Source organism: Dasypus novemcinctus, chromosome 26, assembly GCF_030445035.2.
Source record: "Dasypus novemcinctus isolate mDasNov1 chromosome 26, mDasNov1.1.hap2, whole genome shotgun sequence".
Lineage (NCBI taxonomy): Eukaryota > Metazoa > Chordata > Mammalia > Cingulata > Dasypodidae > Dasypus > Dasypus novemcinctus.
Genome location: NC_080698.1, coordinates 49,174,023 through 49,191,491, shown reverse-complemented (window position 1 = coordinate 49,191,491; position 17,469 = coordinate 49,174,023).

The window sequence follows — 17,469 nt, the reverse complement described above, 5'->3', positions numbered from 1 at the left end:
CTCATCTGCTCAGAGCAGACTCTGTCTCAGTGGACAATGCAGAATTCCATTGCCCAGGGTTCTCCAAAACTATAGTAACACTGAGAAATGGCCCAGCTCCTTTGGCCTAAGGAAATAACCCCTATAAACAGGTTTCTTGTTTGGTTTTCAGAAGGATGCTATTACTAAGTCATACTCCTCTCCAGGCCAGAAAATCCCCTATTAATGAAAGAGTGGAATTAATGTAAGTAACCACTTGAAGAACCACAAGAAGCATCCCAGGACATAATAGGACAAAAGATTTTGTTACCCTGTCCTCAGTTGAAGGCAACCCCCACAAAAGACAGGCTAGGAGCAGCCATAAATGAGTCATTTCCTGGCCTTAGAACCAGGCAGATCTTGGACAGTGGACTTCACCTTTCTGGGCCTCAGTGTCCTCATCTATAAAATGGAAATAAAATGGTATCTACCTCACAAAGGTACCAAGGAGAAGGCCAGATCATGCTCTGGTGCATGGAAATTGCTCAGTGTATTTTAACAAGGCATCTCTGCCCCGCCTTTCCAGCTGACAAGATTCTAACTGAGGGTCAAGTCAATCTCAAAATGCTACCACTTCCAAGATTCATTCCTGATGTTTGCCCAGTTGCTCAAAGGATTCCTTCTTCTCTTGGATGCCCATACAGATTTTGGATCCTGCCTCTCTTTAGGTACTTACGCTGTCCCTTTGGTGGGGGTAGGGACTGTTGGCCCTTAGAGTTTTGCAAACAATAGGAGCTCAATATTTGTTGACCCTTCCACCCTCTCCCAGCACTGAATCTGGGACTCTTTGGATTCCCTTCCACTCTCATTGCATGCATCCAGTCACGTGAAGCTACTCCCAGTTCCTCGCAAAAGATTCCCACCTAGATAGATAAGCAGAGATGGAGGGATGGATGGGTAGATGGATAAAAGGGTAGAATGATACAGCAAATGTGGCAGAATGTTTAAAGTTGGTGGACCTGGGTGTGTGGAGCTACATTGGAATTCTCTGTTTGGGTTTTGTATTATTGCATTGATTTCGTAATCCTTGTTGTATTATTGTCCTGTAATTTAAAAGCATGTAAAAATTAAAAGTTGGAAAAAAAAGAGAAGTTTCCTACTTTCAGGTCTTTACAACTGATGTCCCATCTGGGTCGCCAAATTGATACCAAACAAAAGTGGCTTCTTTTTTTCCAAATGTGTCTTTAAAGCCAATTCCTGAGACATTGGAGTTTCAAAAAGAGAAAGAGTTTATTTGGTTGCACAAGCAAAGGAGGTCAGTTGCCGTAGCCCAAAAACTGCCTCTCTGAACCGCAGAAATTCTAATATTTTAAAACCTCAGGGTGCTAATGAATACTTGGGGTGAAGTTGGACACAGGTTCCTTCATCAATAAACATTAAGGGGTTGAACAAGATGGGGGTGTACCCCAAACCAGGGGGAGTTAGAGAGCTACAATCATTTTCAGAGATCAAGCTTCTGAGACAGGAAAGTACAGTGTAGAGATCAGTCACAAGATTTCCACGCAGATATTAAACAGAGGAGGGTGGAGGGGTTAACATCCCAACAGTAAGCATTTACAAGGGCGAACCTAATCCACAAACAAGGGTAAGTTCAATGTAGAATCACCACCACAAAGGTAAACACACACAAGGGTGAGGTTAAGTCATAGAGTAACCATCAACAGGAGTGAGTCCACTCTAGCTAGCTTCAGTAATTTCAGATACTGCTATTTTATAATATAAAGGCATCTACATCGTGATTTACTAATCATAATTATTTGTTAATTCTTACCCCTTGGTTACACTCCCAATTAGATGCTAAGCAATATGAAGTCAGGAATGGATAAATGGCCCAGTTCCTGGCACATAGGAAACATTCAATAGATGTCCATTGGGTGGATGAATGCACAAATGGAAAACGTAGGCTTTTGTCTTAACTTGAGTGTCAGGTTCCTGAAGAAGGATGGGTTTTGGCTCACCTGCATGTCTGCCCTCGGATGGACAGGGCATGAGAAGGGCTCAGAGGACGGAAAACCCTGATTCTCAATCCCTTAGGAAGTCCCTGGAAATAAGAGCCCTGACCAGCTAGGTTGTGTCACAGCTGCTCTTCAGGATAGGTCTAAATGCAGCCATCGCCTGTGGGTGTCTGATAACCAATCCAGGCTCTTACCCACGTGTAGGGCACAGAGGACTGGGGCCTTCTCCAGAAACCTAGGAATATATGAGGGCAGCGAGGCGACTGAGCTGGAGGAGACCAAGAGGCTGGAAGAAAAGATGCCAAGAGGCATGGTGGAAACAATGTGGGCATTGGCGAGAGACGAGCTTCACATCCCAGAGGATGAGCCAGAAGCCACGTGACTTGGGGTAAGTTATACTTTGAAAATACTAAATAACTAAAAAAGTATTCATTAAATGTTCCTGCGATCCCTTCACAGGAATCACATTGCAACCATCCTCTAAATAATCCCATTGCACAGATGTTGTTATGCACATTTTGCAGATTAAAATAGGATTCAATGAGTGAAGCAACTTGACCAGGATAATCCAGCTACAAAGAGCTGATTGGGATCCTGTCTGGGCCACTTACTTTCTGGGTGGTCTCCATTTGGAAAAGTCCCTCATTTCTCTAGTTTTTGGTTTAATGGCCTATGAAATAGGAAGGAGATTGACACCTCTCAGTGTTGTTTTGAAAACTGAATGCGGTAAAGGCTGAAACAGCACTCAGCATTTGGAAAAGGTTCAATACATGCCAACCTTTACTTTTATTGTTATTATTATTTTTAAAGATTTATTTTATTTTCTTATTTCTCCCCACTCCCTCATTGTTTGCATTTGCTGTATCTGTTGTGTGCTGATCTTCTTTTTTTTTTGGAGGTACCAGGAAGCAAACCCAGGACCTCCCATGTGGGAGGGAGGTGCCTAATCACTTGAGCCACATCTGCACCCTGCTTTGTTGTGTCTCTCGTTATGTTTTCCTCTGTGTGTCTCTTGTTGCATCATCTTGTTGTGTCAGCTTGCCACGCCAGTCTGTTGCGTTAGAATGAATTTCTTGTGAAAAATTACATAGCTGTCTTGCTCGTCTTCTTTAGGAGGCACCAGGAATGGAACCCCTACCTCGCATGTGGTAGGTGGGAGCACAATCACTTGGGCCACATCTGCTTCCCCTAACTTTTGTTTAATAACATACAAAGAGCCACCATTTATTGGGAGCTTACAGTGCCAGATACTGTTTTAATTGTTGTGCATACCATAACCTTTCAATAAGCCTGTGAGTTAGGTAGTTATATCTTTCTTTTACATGTGGAGAAACTGAGGCACAGAAGGTTAAGTAACTTGTACAAGAGCAAACACCTCGAAGTACTAGAGCTGGAATTTGAAGCCAGGCTGCTTAGTTTGGGCTTTTAACCATTTTCGTAATATGCATAAAGTTCCTTAATATGTATAAAGTATCAGACCTATATAGGGTTTTGTTTTTGTTTTTGTTTTTTTTTTGGGAGGTACCAGGGATTGAACCCAGCACCTCATATATTGGAAGCAGGCACTCAGCCACTGAGCTACATCCACTCTCACGGTGTTTTTTGTTGTTGTTTTTTGTTTCTTTCTACCTTGCCTATATTGATACATGGCACAGAAGCAAGCATGAGCTCTGGAGTCGATGAAGCAAGGGTTAAGCACTGCGCATCACCACGGACCAGCTAGGGGACCTCTGGCAAGCTGCTCAAGCTCCCTGCCTGCATCTCTGCCTCTTGGGCAGGTTGCCTGGATGCAGGAGGGTGACCCCCAGCCCAGGCTTCTTGCCACGGCAAAACCCCAGCCAGGGGCTTTTGGTGGTTTTAAAATGAGGGCACCTCAGGTGCAGCTCTGAGGCAAATGTCTGAGGAATGGGGGGCTTGTCAGGAGGGGTTGAGGGAGCAGTTCCCCAGGGGCCAGGCTCCTGGGTGCCATGCTGGCCCCAGCTCTGCTCACAACTGGGTGACAAAGTTTCCCTGTTTCCCTGCCTGTCCCTCCCAACACGCCTTACCTGTGGGCCCGGCCTGCGTGTGCTTAATTTGTTTTTTCAGATTAAGATATAATGCATGTACATGAAAGTGCAGAAAGAGCGGGGATCCTGAGTGCCTCAGTTTGCCAGCGGCTGTAACGAGGTCCCGTGACTAGTTAGCGGGAAGAGAGCCTTCTCAGCTCACAGCTCTGCAGCCCAGATGTCTGAAATCAAGGCATGAGCAGGGCTGTGCTCCCCGTAAAGGGGAGACTCCGTTCCACGCCAGAGAAAGAACGGAGGCCCAGTGGGGTTCAGTAGTGCCCGGGTGGGTTCAGAATCACACAGTGTTGACCACGGTGCTATCTGACTGCTGTTTGGACAGAATCTGAGAAGTATTTCCTCAGTGGAAAATGGAGAGGTTAACCAGAAGCAGGGAAAATGGTTGCTGAGCAGGCAGAAACTCTAAATATCCAAATGCCACCTCCAGGAGTTTGACCTCAATCTAGGGAGCCCTGGGGAAGGATGTGATCAGATCTGAATCTTCAAAAGGCTCCTTCTAGAAGACATTCTGCTGGCGCCCGAAGCGTCCACTAGAGGGTCTCTGGATCAGGGGTTTGGAGGGAGAGTTTGGGTTTAGCCAGAAGCAGACCCTGAGATGCGGACACACACGCAGACAGTTTATTCAGGAGGTGCAGGAAACTCGGGTGAGGGAGCAGGATGTGAGATGGGAAAGAGGAGGCAGCCAGTCTAGGAGGTGTGACAGAGCCAGCTGGACCACGGAGGGCGACTGGGAGCAGTGCAGTGCACGCACCTCAGGAGAGGGGCTGGAGAGGGGCTGGAGCGTTCGCACGTCAGCTCCTGTCGGCCTTTGGCCCAGAGCTGCTCCGGAGGTGTTCATTTCCCTGCACTTCTGGACCACCCGCCTTCCAGGACTGTGGAAAAGCCCTCCGGCCCGGGGATGCAGGTCAGAGGAAAAAGTGAGGAGCAAGGCGACGGGGGAGGCTGTGCTCCAGGGTGGGTGCTGCGGAGGGCGCGACACCTGGTGGACGCAGGCCACAGCACGTTACCGTGAGACTTCCCAAGCCCATTCGTTTTCTAGAATTTCTGCCTCCCAGTTGTCGGCTGCGGGGTGTAGAGGCAAGAATCCTGGCCTCGGGTCCAGGTCTCGGGTTCATCCTAGGACCTCCTGGCTGGATGCCGTTGCCAGGGGCTCTTCTGTTCCGTGGGCCCAGCCGGGGAGCGCAGCGGGAGGTGACAGGAAGGCACGGCACTCAAGACCCGGCTGGGAGCGGGTGGCCCTCGGAGCTTGCGGCAGCCGTGCGTGTCCATCTCAGGAAATCGAGAAGCGGCACATGCCCGCTCCGCTCTCGTCATTTGCCAGCAGAATGGCAGCTAATGACAATACCGTTATTTATGGGGAAAAAAAATGGATTCAGCAATTTTATTCCAAACGGAAGCTATTGACATTCCTGGAATAGGCCTGGGAGAGGGGTAGCCCATCACCCAAACGCTGCTTCAGAAACAATTCGCAATCACTAGGCCAGGCTTGGGGCCAGCGGGGCCGGCCTTTCTGGTCCTTTCCGATAAGGGAGGTGAGGGGCTCCACGGGAAGTCGGGCGGGGCGGGGTGCCGCCTGGAGAGGGACCGAGATCTTAATGGGAGAGGGCGCTGCCCACCCAGGCTGCTGGGGCCGGGGGGATGCCCCACGGAAATTTAAAGGATTTCCTTGACAAATAGATTTCTTCTTTCTGCTTCCGTAGTATTTAACATTTTAAAATACTAATAATACTACCTTTTACCTGGTATCCCGATTCTCCTTGATCTTTAGATTAACCCCATTTACCTTCTAATTGAAGTCTGGCTCTTTTTCTAGCTTCCTGCGTCGGGGTGGTCTTTTAGGATAAATGTCGCTTCTGCGGCTCGTTAGAGCTGGTTAGTGTCGCAGGTGCCACACCGGCCCCAAAGAATCCTAGGAAGCTGTGAGGTTATACGATGAGGAAAGCGTCTCAGGACTTAGAAATACCAACTAGGGCTCAGAGTCCGAGAAGCAATGTGACTCTTCAAGAGCTTACAGTCTGGGCCCCAGTTTCCTTACAGATATTTTCAGTAAAGCTGTTTCTAGAGATCGTTAACTACAGACCGTAGAAGAAGTTTTGTTTCTTTTTACTTTTACACTTTTGCCATTATGTTAATCAGCCGGTAAAACATAACTTATAGACTTGTCTTGCTTCTCCTTTACAGCTGTCAAAGAGGAGCTTTTAGAGAAGTATCAGAGCAAAACCATATAACTGATCAGGGATTTTGGTTGTTTTCATAGCCTATCACATTCTTCTAAGCATGACTAAAACTTTAACCAACGCAGATCAATATTAGGATAGAATATCAACAGTGAGAATGTAAGCCTATAGGAATTCTATATAGTCCCTAAATATATAAATAACACGTAAGTAACCTTTTTTTTTTTTTCTGATCCACAGATAGGGTTTTTTTAAACATTTTTTTACTGTTTAAAAAAATTCTTTTTAAAAACAATTTTATTGAAGTATGTCCTTTATACATGATATAAGTAACATTTTGATTTCACATATCTAACCAAGAGAGAATTAGAAAATTCCTTCAATTTTACAACACTTCAAAAAAACACTTCTCCTGCAACTCATAATATATTAAATGGATTTTTTTTAGCTTTTGAAAGTAGTTTACTTCAGATTGAAAAATGAACAGTGTTTGTTGCATTGTTCATTGTAAGGTATACAGTGTTCACAGATACACTGGTCGTTTGAGGAAATGAACAGATTTGATCTTTCTTTCAGGTTTTCTCTTTTAGGAAGAAACTGTTTACCAAAGAGAAACTTTAGCAATACAGGGAAAAACTATTTTCCTAATTATTTTTTTTAAAGATTTACTTTACTTATTTCTCCCCTCCACCCCTCATTGTTTGCATTCACTGTGTCTGTTTGTTGTGTGCTCTTCTTTTTAGGAGATACTGTAACCAAACCTGGGACCTCCCCTGTGGGAGGCAGGTGCCTAATCACTTGAGCAACCTCTGCTCCCTGCTGTGTTGTGTCTCTCATTGTGTTTTCTTCCTTGTCTCTTCATTGCGTCATCTTGTTGCATCAGCTCACTGTCTTACTTGTCTTCTTTTGGATGCACCAGGAACCGAACCTGGTACTGCTCGTGTGGTAGGCAGGAGTTCAACCACTTGAGCCACATTCGCTTCCCTAATTATTTTATAAGAACCTAAGATTCCCAATGGAATCAAGATTACCTTCTTGTTGCCACCACCTTAATGTGGTCGCATGTCTATTGGAACATTAATATTTGTACCCTAAGAGTACATTTTTCTTTCCCCTCCTAAGATAGCTCCCTCATATGTCTGCTTGCTGTATATGCTCTTTGTCTCTGCTTGTTGTGTCCTCTCATCTTCTTTAGGAGCCATGGGAACCGAACCTGAGACCTCCCATGTGGGAGGCAGGCACCCAACTGCTTGAGTCACATCCGCTCACAGAGTACACTTTCATTTTTTTATTTTTTGTTTTTTTAAATTGTACAACTGCTATATTGCTGACCAGTGATAGAGATGAACAAAGACACAAAGGTGCCTATTCAATTATTTTAGCATCTTAATTTGTTTATATAGAGAAGCTATTGTAGATAAAATATGGAAAAATTAGAAAATGTTATTAATGCATACCAGTCCTTGTGTAAAACTTACACAAGATGCCAAAGTTAATAATGAGGGTGATGCCTTTTTTTTAAATACTGGGGATTGAACCTGGAACCTCATGCATGTGAAGCAGGCATTCAGCCACTGAGCTGCACCTGCTCTGAAGGGTGATGCTAAACAAACAAACAAACAAAAAACAAACTGTAGAGTAGTAAATGCAATATAGATTTCTGCAAACATTTTTTTTTAAAGATTTATTTATTTATTTCTCTCCTCTTCCCCTGCCCCCCCCCAAGTTGTCTGCTCTCTGTGTCTATTCGCTGTGTTCTTCTGTGACCGCTTCTATCCTTATCAGCGGCACCGGGAATGTGTCTCTTTTTGTTGCGTCATCTTGCTGTGTCAGCTCTCTGTGTGTGCGGCGCCATTCTTGGGCAGGCTGCACTTTCTTTCGCACTGAGCGGCTTTCCTTACGGGGAGCACTCCTTGAGCATGGGGCTCCCCTACACGAGGGACACCCCTGCGTGGCAGGGCATTCCTTGCGCGCATCAGCACTGCGCATGGGCCAGCTCCACACGGGTCAAGGAGGTCCGGGGTTTGAACCGCGGACCTCCCATGTGGTAGGCAGACGCCCTATCCATTGGGCCAAGTCTGCTTCCCATCTGCTAGTATTAAGTGACTGAAATAGACAGCTAACACTAGACTTAATATTATTTTATAGACAATTTTTCCCTTAGTACTAAACATAAGTCTACACATTCACAATAATCCTAGAATTTTAAGACAAACTAGTTAAAAAAAAAGCAACAGAAGTTTAACACCTTGGTAAAAATTTTGATCAGAATAAAATGTGCCTAAAATTTAAAACATTATCAAAATAACATCTCGTTTAAAAATTTCCAGTTTACAAAAGCATTATCAGTTTCCAGTTCTGGAATATATTTTTCCATTGTGAATTAAAATACAAAAATATTGGAAATGTTAATTTTCATAAATGTATATATTTCAGTACCTCACTTTTAACAAGGTGAATGAAAAAATTTTTTGTAACAGTTTGAAATTAAGGAATATCCTTAAAGGATTTATTAAAATATTAAAAGTTGTCAGGGCTAACAGTGACAAATAAATTAGTAAAATTAGTAAAACAGGAAAAGATGTAACTTCCAAAATAGCAGTGGTTCTGTATTTTTAAAATTCATTAAGGATATGATAAGGCCAATATGAAGTACATGAAGCCATTCTGATAAGGCACACAGATTCTCTACTCTTTATATATTGATTATTTCAAAAGGATGCAATATCCTTCCACTCAAAACAGACCAACAATTTAAGAAAATGGGGTTACTTTAACAGAAAGAAAAATCAAGCTCCAATTGTGCATCAGTACATCATTCAGCAAAGAAATTCTAGTTAGGATTGATCATAACAGGTTGAGATGGTGCCCTACAGGTTTCTCTGCTATGAAGTTACTTTTCATTTTCAATACTGACTCATGGATTTCTATTTGATAATGACTTCTGAAATCAGTCGTTTACACTGAAATCTCTCAGTTTAGAAAATGCTCTTACAAATTTCCTACAACCTGTTGAGGCAGGTTAGTATAGAAAACAGGGAAGGTGGCTGGTCAGAATAAAGCCATAGCAGCTGGGGTCCCACTGGTCAGAACACAGCCCTGAGACCCCACTGGAAACCCCCTGAGGAAAGGCAGCTACTTGAGAACAAGGTCTAACCTTTACAGCTGAAAAGCCCACCAAAGACCCTGGATGTGAGTTGCCACTTGAACTGCCCCAGCTCAAAAGAAGCCCCAGATACCTCCAAACAGAAAGGCCTCCCTGTTGGCTCTCTGAAAGCTGACAGATGAAGATAGAAAGACAACCAATCAGGACAGCAAATTTCTGAGATCCTTCCTTAATATGAGGAAAGGGCTTAAAAAGGCCTGCCCTGGGGCTCCATGTGCACGTCTTACCCTGCAGCATGCCTGCATCCATGTCTTGGGTGTGTGGTTTACCCTTTTCTTGTTTCTCGATAAACCTACTCACTTTCCTGCTCTGTGGCATGTCCTTAAATTCCTTTAGGGGATGTAGCCAAGAACCTAGAAACCCAGAGCGTTCTGCTAACATTTGGCGAGCCAGCCAGGAGACATAGAGGCAAGTAACATCCCAGCACCCAACAAAGACTGATGAGTCTAGGCTTTTTAATCAGAGCCTGTCTGTACCCTCTTTTGTCTTATTAGTGATGTTCCCTTGACTCCTACCCTTGGTAGTAGCCAGGAGGTTTGTTCCTTCCTCAGTCCCCAGGAGGCCTGGAGATTCCTGTTAATCCATTACCTTTGGGGCCCTGAGACTGTCTGCCTGCAAGGTGCAGAACAATCAGTCTCTATCTTCTTAAAGTGCCTCTTACTGTCTGGTTTTAACTGTAAACCTTGGTCCCTGGCAGTGGCCATAAACTGAGCTCTCTCACGGCCACTTCCTAAGACCTCTGCAAAAGTAGGCTGAAGGATGGGTCCCTAGCCAGTCCCTTTCCTAGCATGGAAGTCCAGCTTGGTACCTTCAGTCTGGGAACAGGGCCCAGATGTCTCCCAAGAGCTTTAAGGCCCTGGGGACTTCCAGCAAGCAGTACTCTAAATCCCTGGAACATTGGGGTGGCAAGCAGGGTTCCTGATCTCCACGACAATGGGGCAGTGAGCAATCCATTCAGTCAGGTCTAGCAGTGGGATCCCACCAAGAATGACCAACACATTTATCCTCCCCTAGGATAATGGGCAACTTCTCCAGCTTTCCAGGAGACTCCCCACTGGGGTATCTTCTCAGGAATTGGAACAACTTGCCTACTGATGGTCTCAAAAGGAAGAGGCTAATCTTTTTCTGCCACGCCATGTGGCTGCAGTACAAATTAGAAGACAGCCAAGAGTGGCCTCTGTATGGGACCCTGAATTCTAGTTAAACCTCCTATGTAAGAGGGAAGGAGGGGACAGGTAGATCTGAGGGCCACAGACCATGTGGTCACAGGTCTACTCAAAGGGATGAGGGAATGCACTACCAAACCAGTCAATAATAAGCTCAGAGAAATTACTCAGAGCCATGATGAAAGCCCAGCCTTATTTCAAGGAAAGCTGATAGAGGGAAAAAAAATAGCCTCTGATAGATCCTTGCTCTAGGGAAGTGTAGATCCTCCAAGGAACTCACTTCATCAGCCAGTGTGCCTCAGATATCCATAGGAAGCTGTAAAAACGTTCCCTGGGTCCCCACATTTCCATAAACTCCCTTGTAGAAACTGCCTTTGCAGTTTTCGACATTTGAGACCATGCCACCGAGGAGAAACAGGTAAGGGGCAGGCGAAGGGCCTGGGAATAGGCTCACCTTTTCACTGCCACCGTTAAAGGCACCCTGTCCCCTTGGTGCCACCTGAATCCAGGCTTCATGTCAGCAGCACCCGCTTCTATTGTGGAGAGGTGGGCCCCTGGCCCCGAGCTGCCTCACCCCCCAGACCCACTGGGGCCTGGCCCCAGGGGAGGATGGAAGGGGCCAGGCATGAACCATCAACCAGGAGGAGTCTTGGGTGACCCCTGATGTGGCAGGTAATTCTTAATTAACCTGGGTGCCACTTTTGGGTCTTGACTCCAGACCTCTCTAGCCTCGGTTGTACCTAATAAGAGGAGTGAATGGGAAATCAAGATCTAGGCCATTTACTAAACCTCTCCCCTGTAGAATGGCAAACCTCCTAGTAAGCCATCAATTAAGCAGTGTCCCCTCAAGGAGGAAGCTGTTAAAGGGCTCTGGCCCATGATTAAAAAGTTCCTGGAGAATGGCCTCCTAGTTCCCTGCCAATCCCCTTGCAACACTCCAATTTTTCCAGCAAAAAAGCCTGCAGACTTTACCCCTGACAAGAAGTAGCTAATGGGGATGCAAGCCCAGAGCAGCCCTGATTCCTGTCTCATTGGCCATACGGCCTGCCCTGGCTCCCTCAGCTCCTTCCAAGCAGCTGCCCAGGGATTTCCCTGGAGAAACAAAGCTGGAGGTTTCCGCATGAGGTTTCTGCCACGGGTGGACACTGGATGCTTTGTGTGAAGGTGATTCTAAATTCAGGGCTTTCCCTATGCTAAGGAAGTGTGTAAAATTCCTTATTCTGTTCTAATCTCTGCTTACTTTAATTTTGTCAGTCTGCTTGAGCCAAGGAGCTTATAAATCAGATTTGGGGTTCACCTGTTACAAATTGGATAATAGTGGAAGGTAACCTAAAGATGAGTCTTTTAATATTAATACTATTTTGCAATTGGATTTGATTCGTAAAGGAAATCACAGATAGAATTAGTTCTGTTAGATCCCGGTTCAATGAGGCTGGGAGACAGATCGAAGTTCAGGCAGAAAAAATTTATTGGATCACCAGCACAGTGGGGGTCTGAAGTGAGACTTCAGCCCGTCCAACTGAGTCTGGTTTGCATTTAAATAGCCTGGGGGTGGGGTACTTAGCAAGAACAAGGAGAAAGTATACTGACTTTTACCCTTTTGGGAGGGGGTCTTCGAGGATGAGGGGTACGTGTCGGAATGCTCAGTAGGATGTTTGACAATCTTGTGATTGTCTTTGAGGTAAGGCATACCCTGTTTTTTTTTCAGGGGCAGAGGGTGAGGATTTTGGCCATTTGTCATTGGGTTAGGGGAGACTTGCTGGTGCTGGTTAGGGGTTATGGGTTGGTTATTTTGACAGTTGGGGCTAACATTTGGTCACTTGTCATCAGGGGAAAATGCCTGGAAACCAGTGAGCCTGCAGGCATTTTCATGGAGGTTATTTCGCCAAGTGAGACTAACAAGTTCAACTGCTGGAAAAATAGAAAAACTTAGCCACATTAATGTTACTAATAGAATATTTACTAATAGAATAAGCTATTAATGTTACTAAAGCTTAGTTAATAAATGAAAGTGCATAATTTGTGTTGAAGTGAAAATTTACTAGCAATGTTAACTGAGAGTTAAGGCAAAATCATTATATAGATGCCTTTATATTATAAAACAACAAAAGGATAGTATCTGAAATTGCTGAAACTGAGTGGATTTAGCCTAGACCTACTATTGTGAAGGTAATCTTAGACTAACTTAACTTTGTTTATGGTTACTTCAAGTCTACCCTCACTCTTGTGTATAGTAATGACAATTCTAAACAGAACTTACCTTTGTTTATGGTTATTTTTTGACTGCTTACTAGCTGTGCCCCTGGACTTGAGTTATTGTGATGGTAATGATAAGCCTACCTTTGCTTACTGTTGCTTCAGGACTTACTTCACTATGGTAATGGTTACTACTTTATTCTCCACTGTTTGTATCCATGGCAACTTCTGCTCCCCATGACTCGGGGAAGGTAATGCCTGTCCTTCCACTGGCGTTAATAACCCTGTTTTCTCTCATGACTATCCATGTGTGGACTCGTTTACCTACTCTCGGGACCTCACGATCTTTGGGAAGATTGCTGTCTGGTAGAATCCTCGGCCTTTGGGGTTGAACATCCACTCTTCCAGTCCAGCAGCTGCCGGAATCCTATTATCTCCTAGGACTAGGGAGTGGGGGCCCTCCCACACTGAGTGTCAAGGATCCTGAAAGCAGTGGGTCATGAGAGAACAAATTTTCCCTGAGACTTCAATGACCTCAGTGAGTATATATATACTGGAACTGGTGTTGTTCATCGGAGGTCTGTCAAAATGGGAAATAAGCAGAGCTCTGAAGTAAAGGAAAATATTGTAGATTGTATTTTAAAGCATTGGAAACAATTTAGTTATAAGCCAATAATAAAGAATGAATTTCTTATGCAAAGTTGCATAGTCCTGTGCAGATTAGAATTATCAGAAATAGCCTTCAAAGCGATCTTTAAAATGTTATTTATAGTTAAACATCTTTTGTAAGAGAATGAAAAGTATAAGTAACATTAGTGACTTACAGTGTGTCAAACTCTCTATTTGTGTCTGCCTATTTTCTCAGCATATATTTTCATACCTTGGAATTGTAATATCAAGTTAACAGATGAAAATTCTTAAAAGAGCACTATTAAAATTGTTAAAAAGTAAATAAGCACTTACATATTGAAATGACTATACCTGGAGCCCAAGTTAGAGAAGCTAAGTGGGTTGGAAAGTTCATATAGAAATCTGAAAATAGAAACTATTTGGAAAGGGAAAAACATTTTTCCTATGCTCCTTGACCTACCCTGCCCCAGCAGGGCCTTCTTTCTGAGAGAGCTATGGGAAAACAGCTAGGTGTGACAAGATAGGGAAATGTGAGTTTACCTTACTCCATCTTCTAGGCCAGGGAATTAAGATTAATAGTTTGTCCTATAATTCCCCATTTTAACTGCCTTAAAAATGAGGGTAATTAATAGACCAAATGTCAAATTTCAGTAAGTAAAGGAAAAGTCCCTGAAAGCTATGGAAAGATCTTTTCTAAATTCTAATTAAAACAAATTAAACAATTACAATATACTCCAGAACCTGACAGTCAGTATGCTTTTAAGGTTACTCACAATTTTAGAATCTTTTTTTTTTTTAAAGGAGATTTTAGCCTCCTTTGGAGGAGGAAATGGAAAAAGAACATTTCTTGCATAGACTAATTGTTTCAATTTATTTAGCTTGGGTGAAATCTCTCTAGGTTTATATGATACTAATAAAATAAATTAGCATTATATGTATTAAATCTTTAAGACAATGAAAGTTGTAAGTTTGTGTTTAAGAAATTAACTTAAAGAAGGAAATGTAGCTCTCTCCTAAAGTGAAATGATAGTTTTCACTGAACCAAATGAGGAATGTAAAACAAGACTTAAATGGATAAAGTTAACTTCATTGGTTGCTAAGTGTAATTTAATAAGCTTATTTAAAGGTAAAAGTACCTAGTTTATGTGGTTATGGCTGGCTATAGGAAGTTTGCAAAAGCATTGTCTAAGCTGAAATACTTAAATGGCTAATTCCAGGAAGGCATTATTAATTAGAAGCCTAAACTGGTATTGATAACAAAAAGTAACTTTGTAACAGGGAAACCTGTCAGAGGCCACCTCAATCTGCATATGAAGGTCATGGTAGGGGAAGATAATATTGATTCCATTGGGAATCTTAGGTTTTCATAAAGTAATGGAGAGAGTTGTTTTTTTTCCCCCTTGTACTGGAAAGCAGAATATTATGTAATCATGGAAAAGGTATAGAAGTAAAAAGTAAAGTACTAAATAGTCAAGGTCATTTGATATGTTATACATTGCACTGAAAGTGTTTAGCAAGTGTATAATAATTAAAAGAGATAGACTTCAGTGTTATCAAATACTCTTGTGCATTCAAACCAGGTCCTCAGTACCCTGCAGCGTGCCTCACCATTTGAGTTCTTGCCTGTTTTGGTCACTAGAACCCTTAAAATAATAAAAGTATCTACCACATCTCTGGACATGTTCCTGAAGTGGATGGAAAGTATGTTGCTATTTTGGACTCCTGCTTTAGCCAACGATGGCTCAATATTGCTAGATTTACAATGAATATTGTCTCCAGACTGGTCTGTTTCATAGTGCCAAAGGGCTCTATGCACCAGGCAGATGAAACACTGGAGCTTTCCTCCAAGGGCTAACAGTGCTGCAGCATGCTGGCTGTGTGAAGGATATACCAAGTGGAGCAATAATTACCAGAGTAATGTGAGTAGAACTTAAACAAACATAAATGGCATGGCCTGCTCCAAAGGAAAGACAACAGTTATGGTACTGCAAACCTGGAGCTTAGATCTATTAACTGCAGCTCAAGGAGGAAATTGTGCATTGATTTTTATTAAGTGCTATACCTATAAACTTGATTAATATGAAAATATATCTTCTATTTTAGATCATATGCAGAGAGATATTGAATTTTTAGAAGTCTTGATAAACTCAATTCATTTTAAAAGTAATTAATGGATGTGCTTATGAGATGAAAAATGGCTCTCTTAAGCAATGTCTTTATTTTGCTTGCCATATGCTTGTCTTGTTTTTACCTCTGTTGTCTTTGAGTTTATGATGGGGCAGTGCCTCTCATCATCCCTCTCCTAGCTGTCCTAGGCATAACCACTACCATGGGAACTGGAGTTGGCAATTTATTTCAAACCCAGCAGGTCTATCATCATCTTTCCCTACATTTAACCAACAGCATAGAAGAAACTAGCCATGCCTTAGGAGCCCTTATACAACAAAATACACCCCTTTGCCACCATGATGCTGCCAAATTGCAGAGCCCTAAACATGTGAACAGCAGCACAGGGAAGAACCTGCCTTTTCCTCCCAGAGGAATGCAGTTTCTATGTAAATCACTCTGGAACAGTCCTAGGCAGCATTTGAAACTACAAGATCAAGCTTATCAACTTTGGGAGGATATAACCTCTGGAGGCACCTGGCCTTTCTTGCTACCATGGTCCAGTATGTCATGGTTGGCCCCTTTTTTGGGGCCACTTACCAACATCTTCTTATCCATTTAGTTGGACCATGTATCTTCAAAATTCTAAGTTTATTTCTTCCAGAATCAGTGCCTTCCAGAACAAGGTATTAGTCTTGTGGAGATTTCATCCAGTTCCAACCACAGTACTAGACCTGCCTTCTTTCAACCTCAGTAGAATAACCAGAGGGTTTCACACCTTGTCCGGTAGGGACTACTGCCCTAACCAGAAGGAAGCAGCTACAGAAGAATGACTATTGCCCTTCAGCTCCCTCTTAAGAATAAGGGTGTAAACTCTCTGAGGGGGCAGTTGAGGCAGGTTAGTGTAAGAAATGAGGGAAGGTAGCTGGTCAAAATAAAATCATAACAGCTGGGACCCTGCTGGTCAGAACATAGCCGCAAGACCCTGCCTTGAAACCCCCCGAGGGAAGGCAGTTAATTGAAGACAAAGCTGTAACCTTTACAGCTGAAAATCACTAAGACCCTGGTCACGAGGTCCCATTTAAGCCTCCCAGGCTCAAAGGAAGCCCCAGATACCTCCAAACAGAAAGGCCTCCCTACTGGTTCCCTGAAAGCTGACAGATTAAGGTAGAAAGGCAACCAATCAGGACAGCAAACTTCCGAGATCCCTCCTCAATATGAGGAAAGGGGAGGAAGAAAGGGCTTAAAAGGTCTACCCTGGGGCTCCAAGTGCACGTCTTACCCTGCAGCTTGCCCGCATCCACGTCTTGGGAGTGTGGTTTTCCTTTTTCTTTTTTCTCAATAAACTCTACTCATTTGCCTACCCTATAGCATGACTTTAAATTCCTTCATGGGATGTAACCAAGAACCTTAAAGACCAGAGCCTTCTGCCAACACTGTAATTTCTTATAACCTCTCATAACATTTCATAACCCTATAGACTAGTTACTTCACCTTTTTTTTTTTAAAAAAGATTTATTTATTTATTTAATTTCCCCCCCTCCCCTGGTTGTCTGTTCTTGGTGTCTATTTGCTGCGTCTTGTTTCTTTGTCCGCTTCTGTTGTCATCAGCGGCACGGGAAGTGTGGGCGGCGCCATTCCTGGGCAGGCTGCTCTTTCTTTTCATGCTGAGCGGCTCTCCTCACAGGTGCACTCCTTGCGTGTGGGGCTCCCCTATGCGGGGGACACCCTTGCGTGGCACGGCACTCCTTGCGTGCATCAGCGCTGCGCATGGCCAGCTCCACACGGGTCAAGGAGGCCCGGGGCTTGAACCGCGGGCCTCCCATATGGTAGACGGACGCCCTAACCACTGGGCCAAAGTCCGTTTCCCAGTTACTTCACCTTAAGACAAAGTTCACCTTAAATAACCTTATTGAATTATAGTCAGCAACAAGCAAAATTAACTTCCACAAACCCTCTACAACTTTTCATATCCATTCAGGTCTGTCCTAT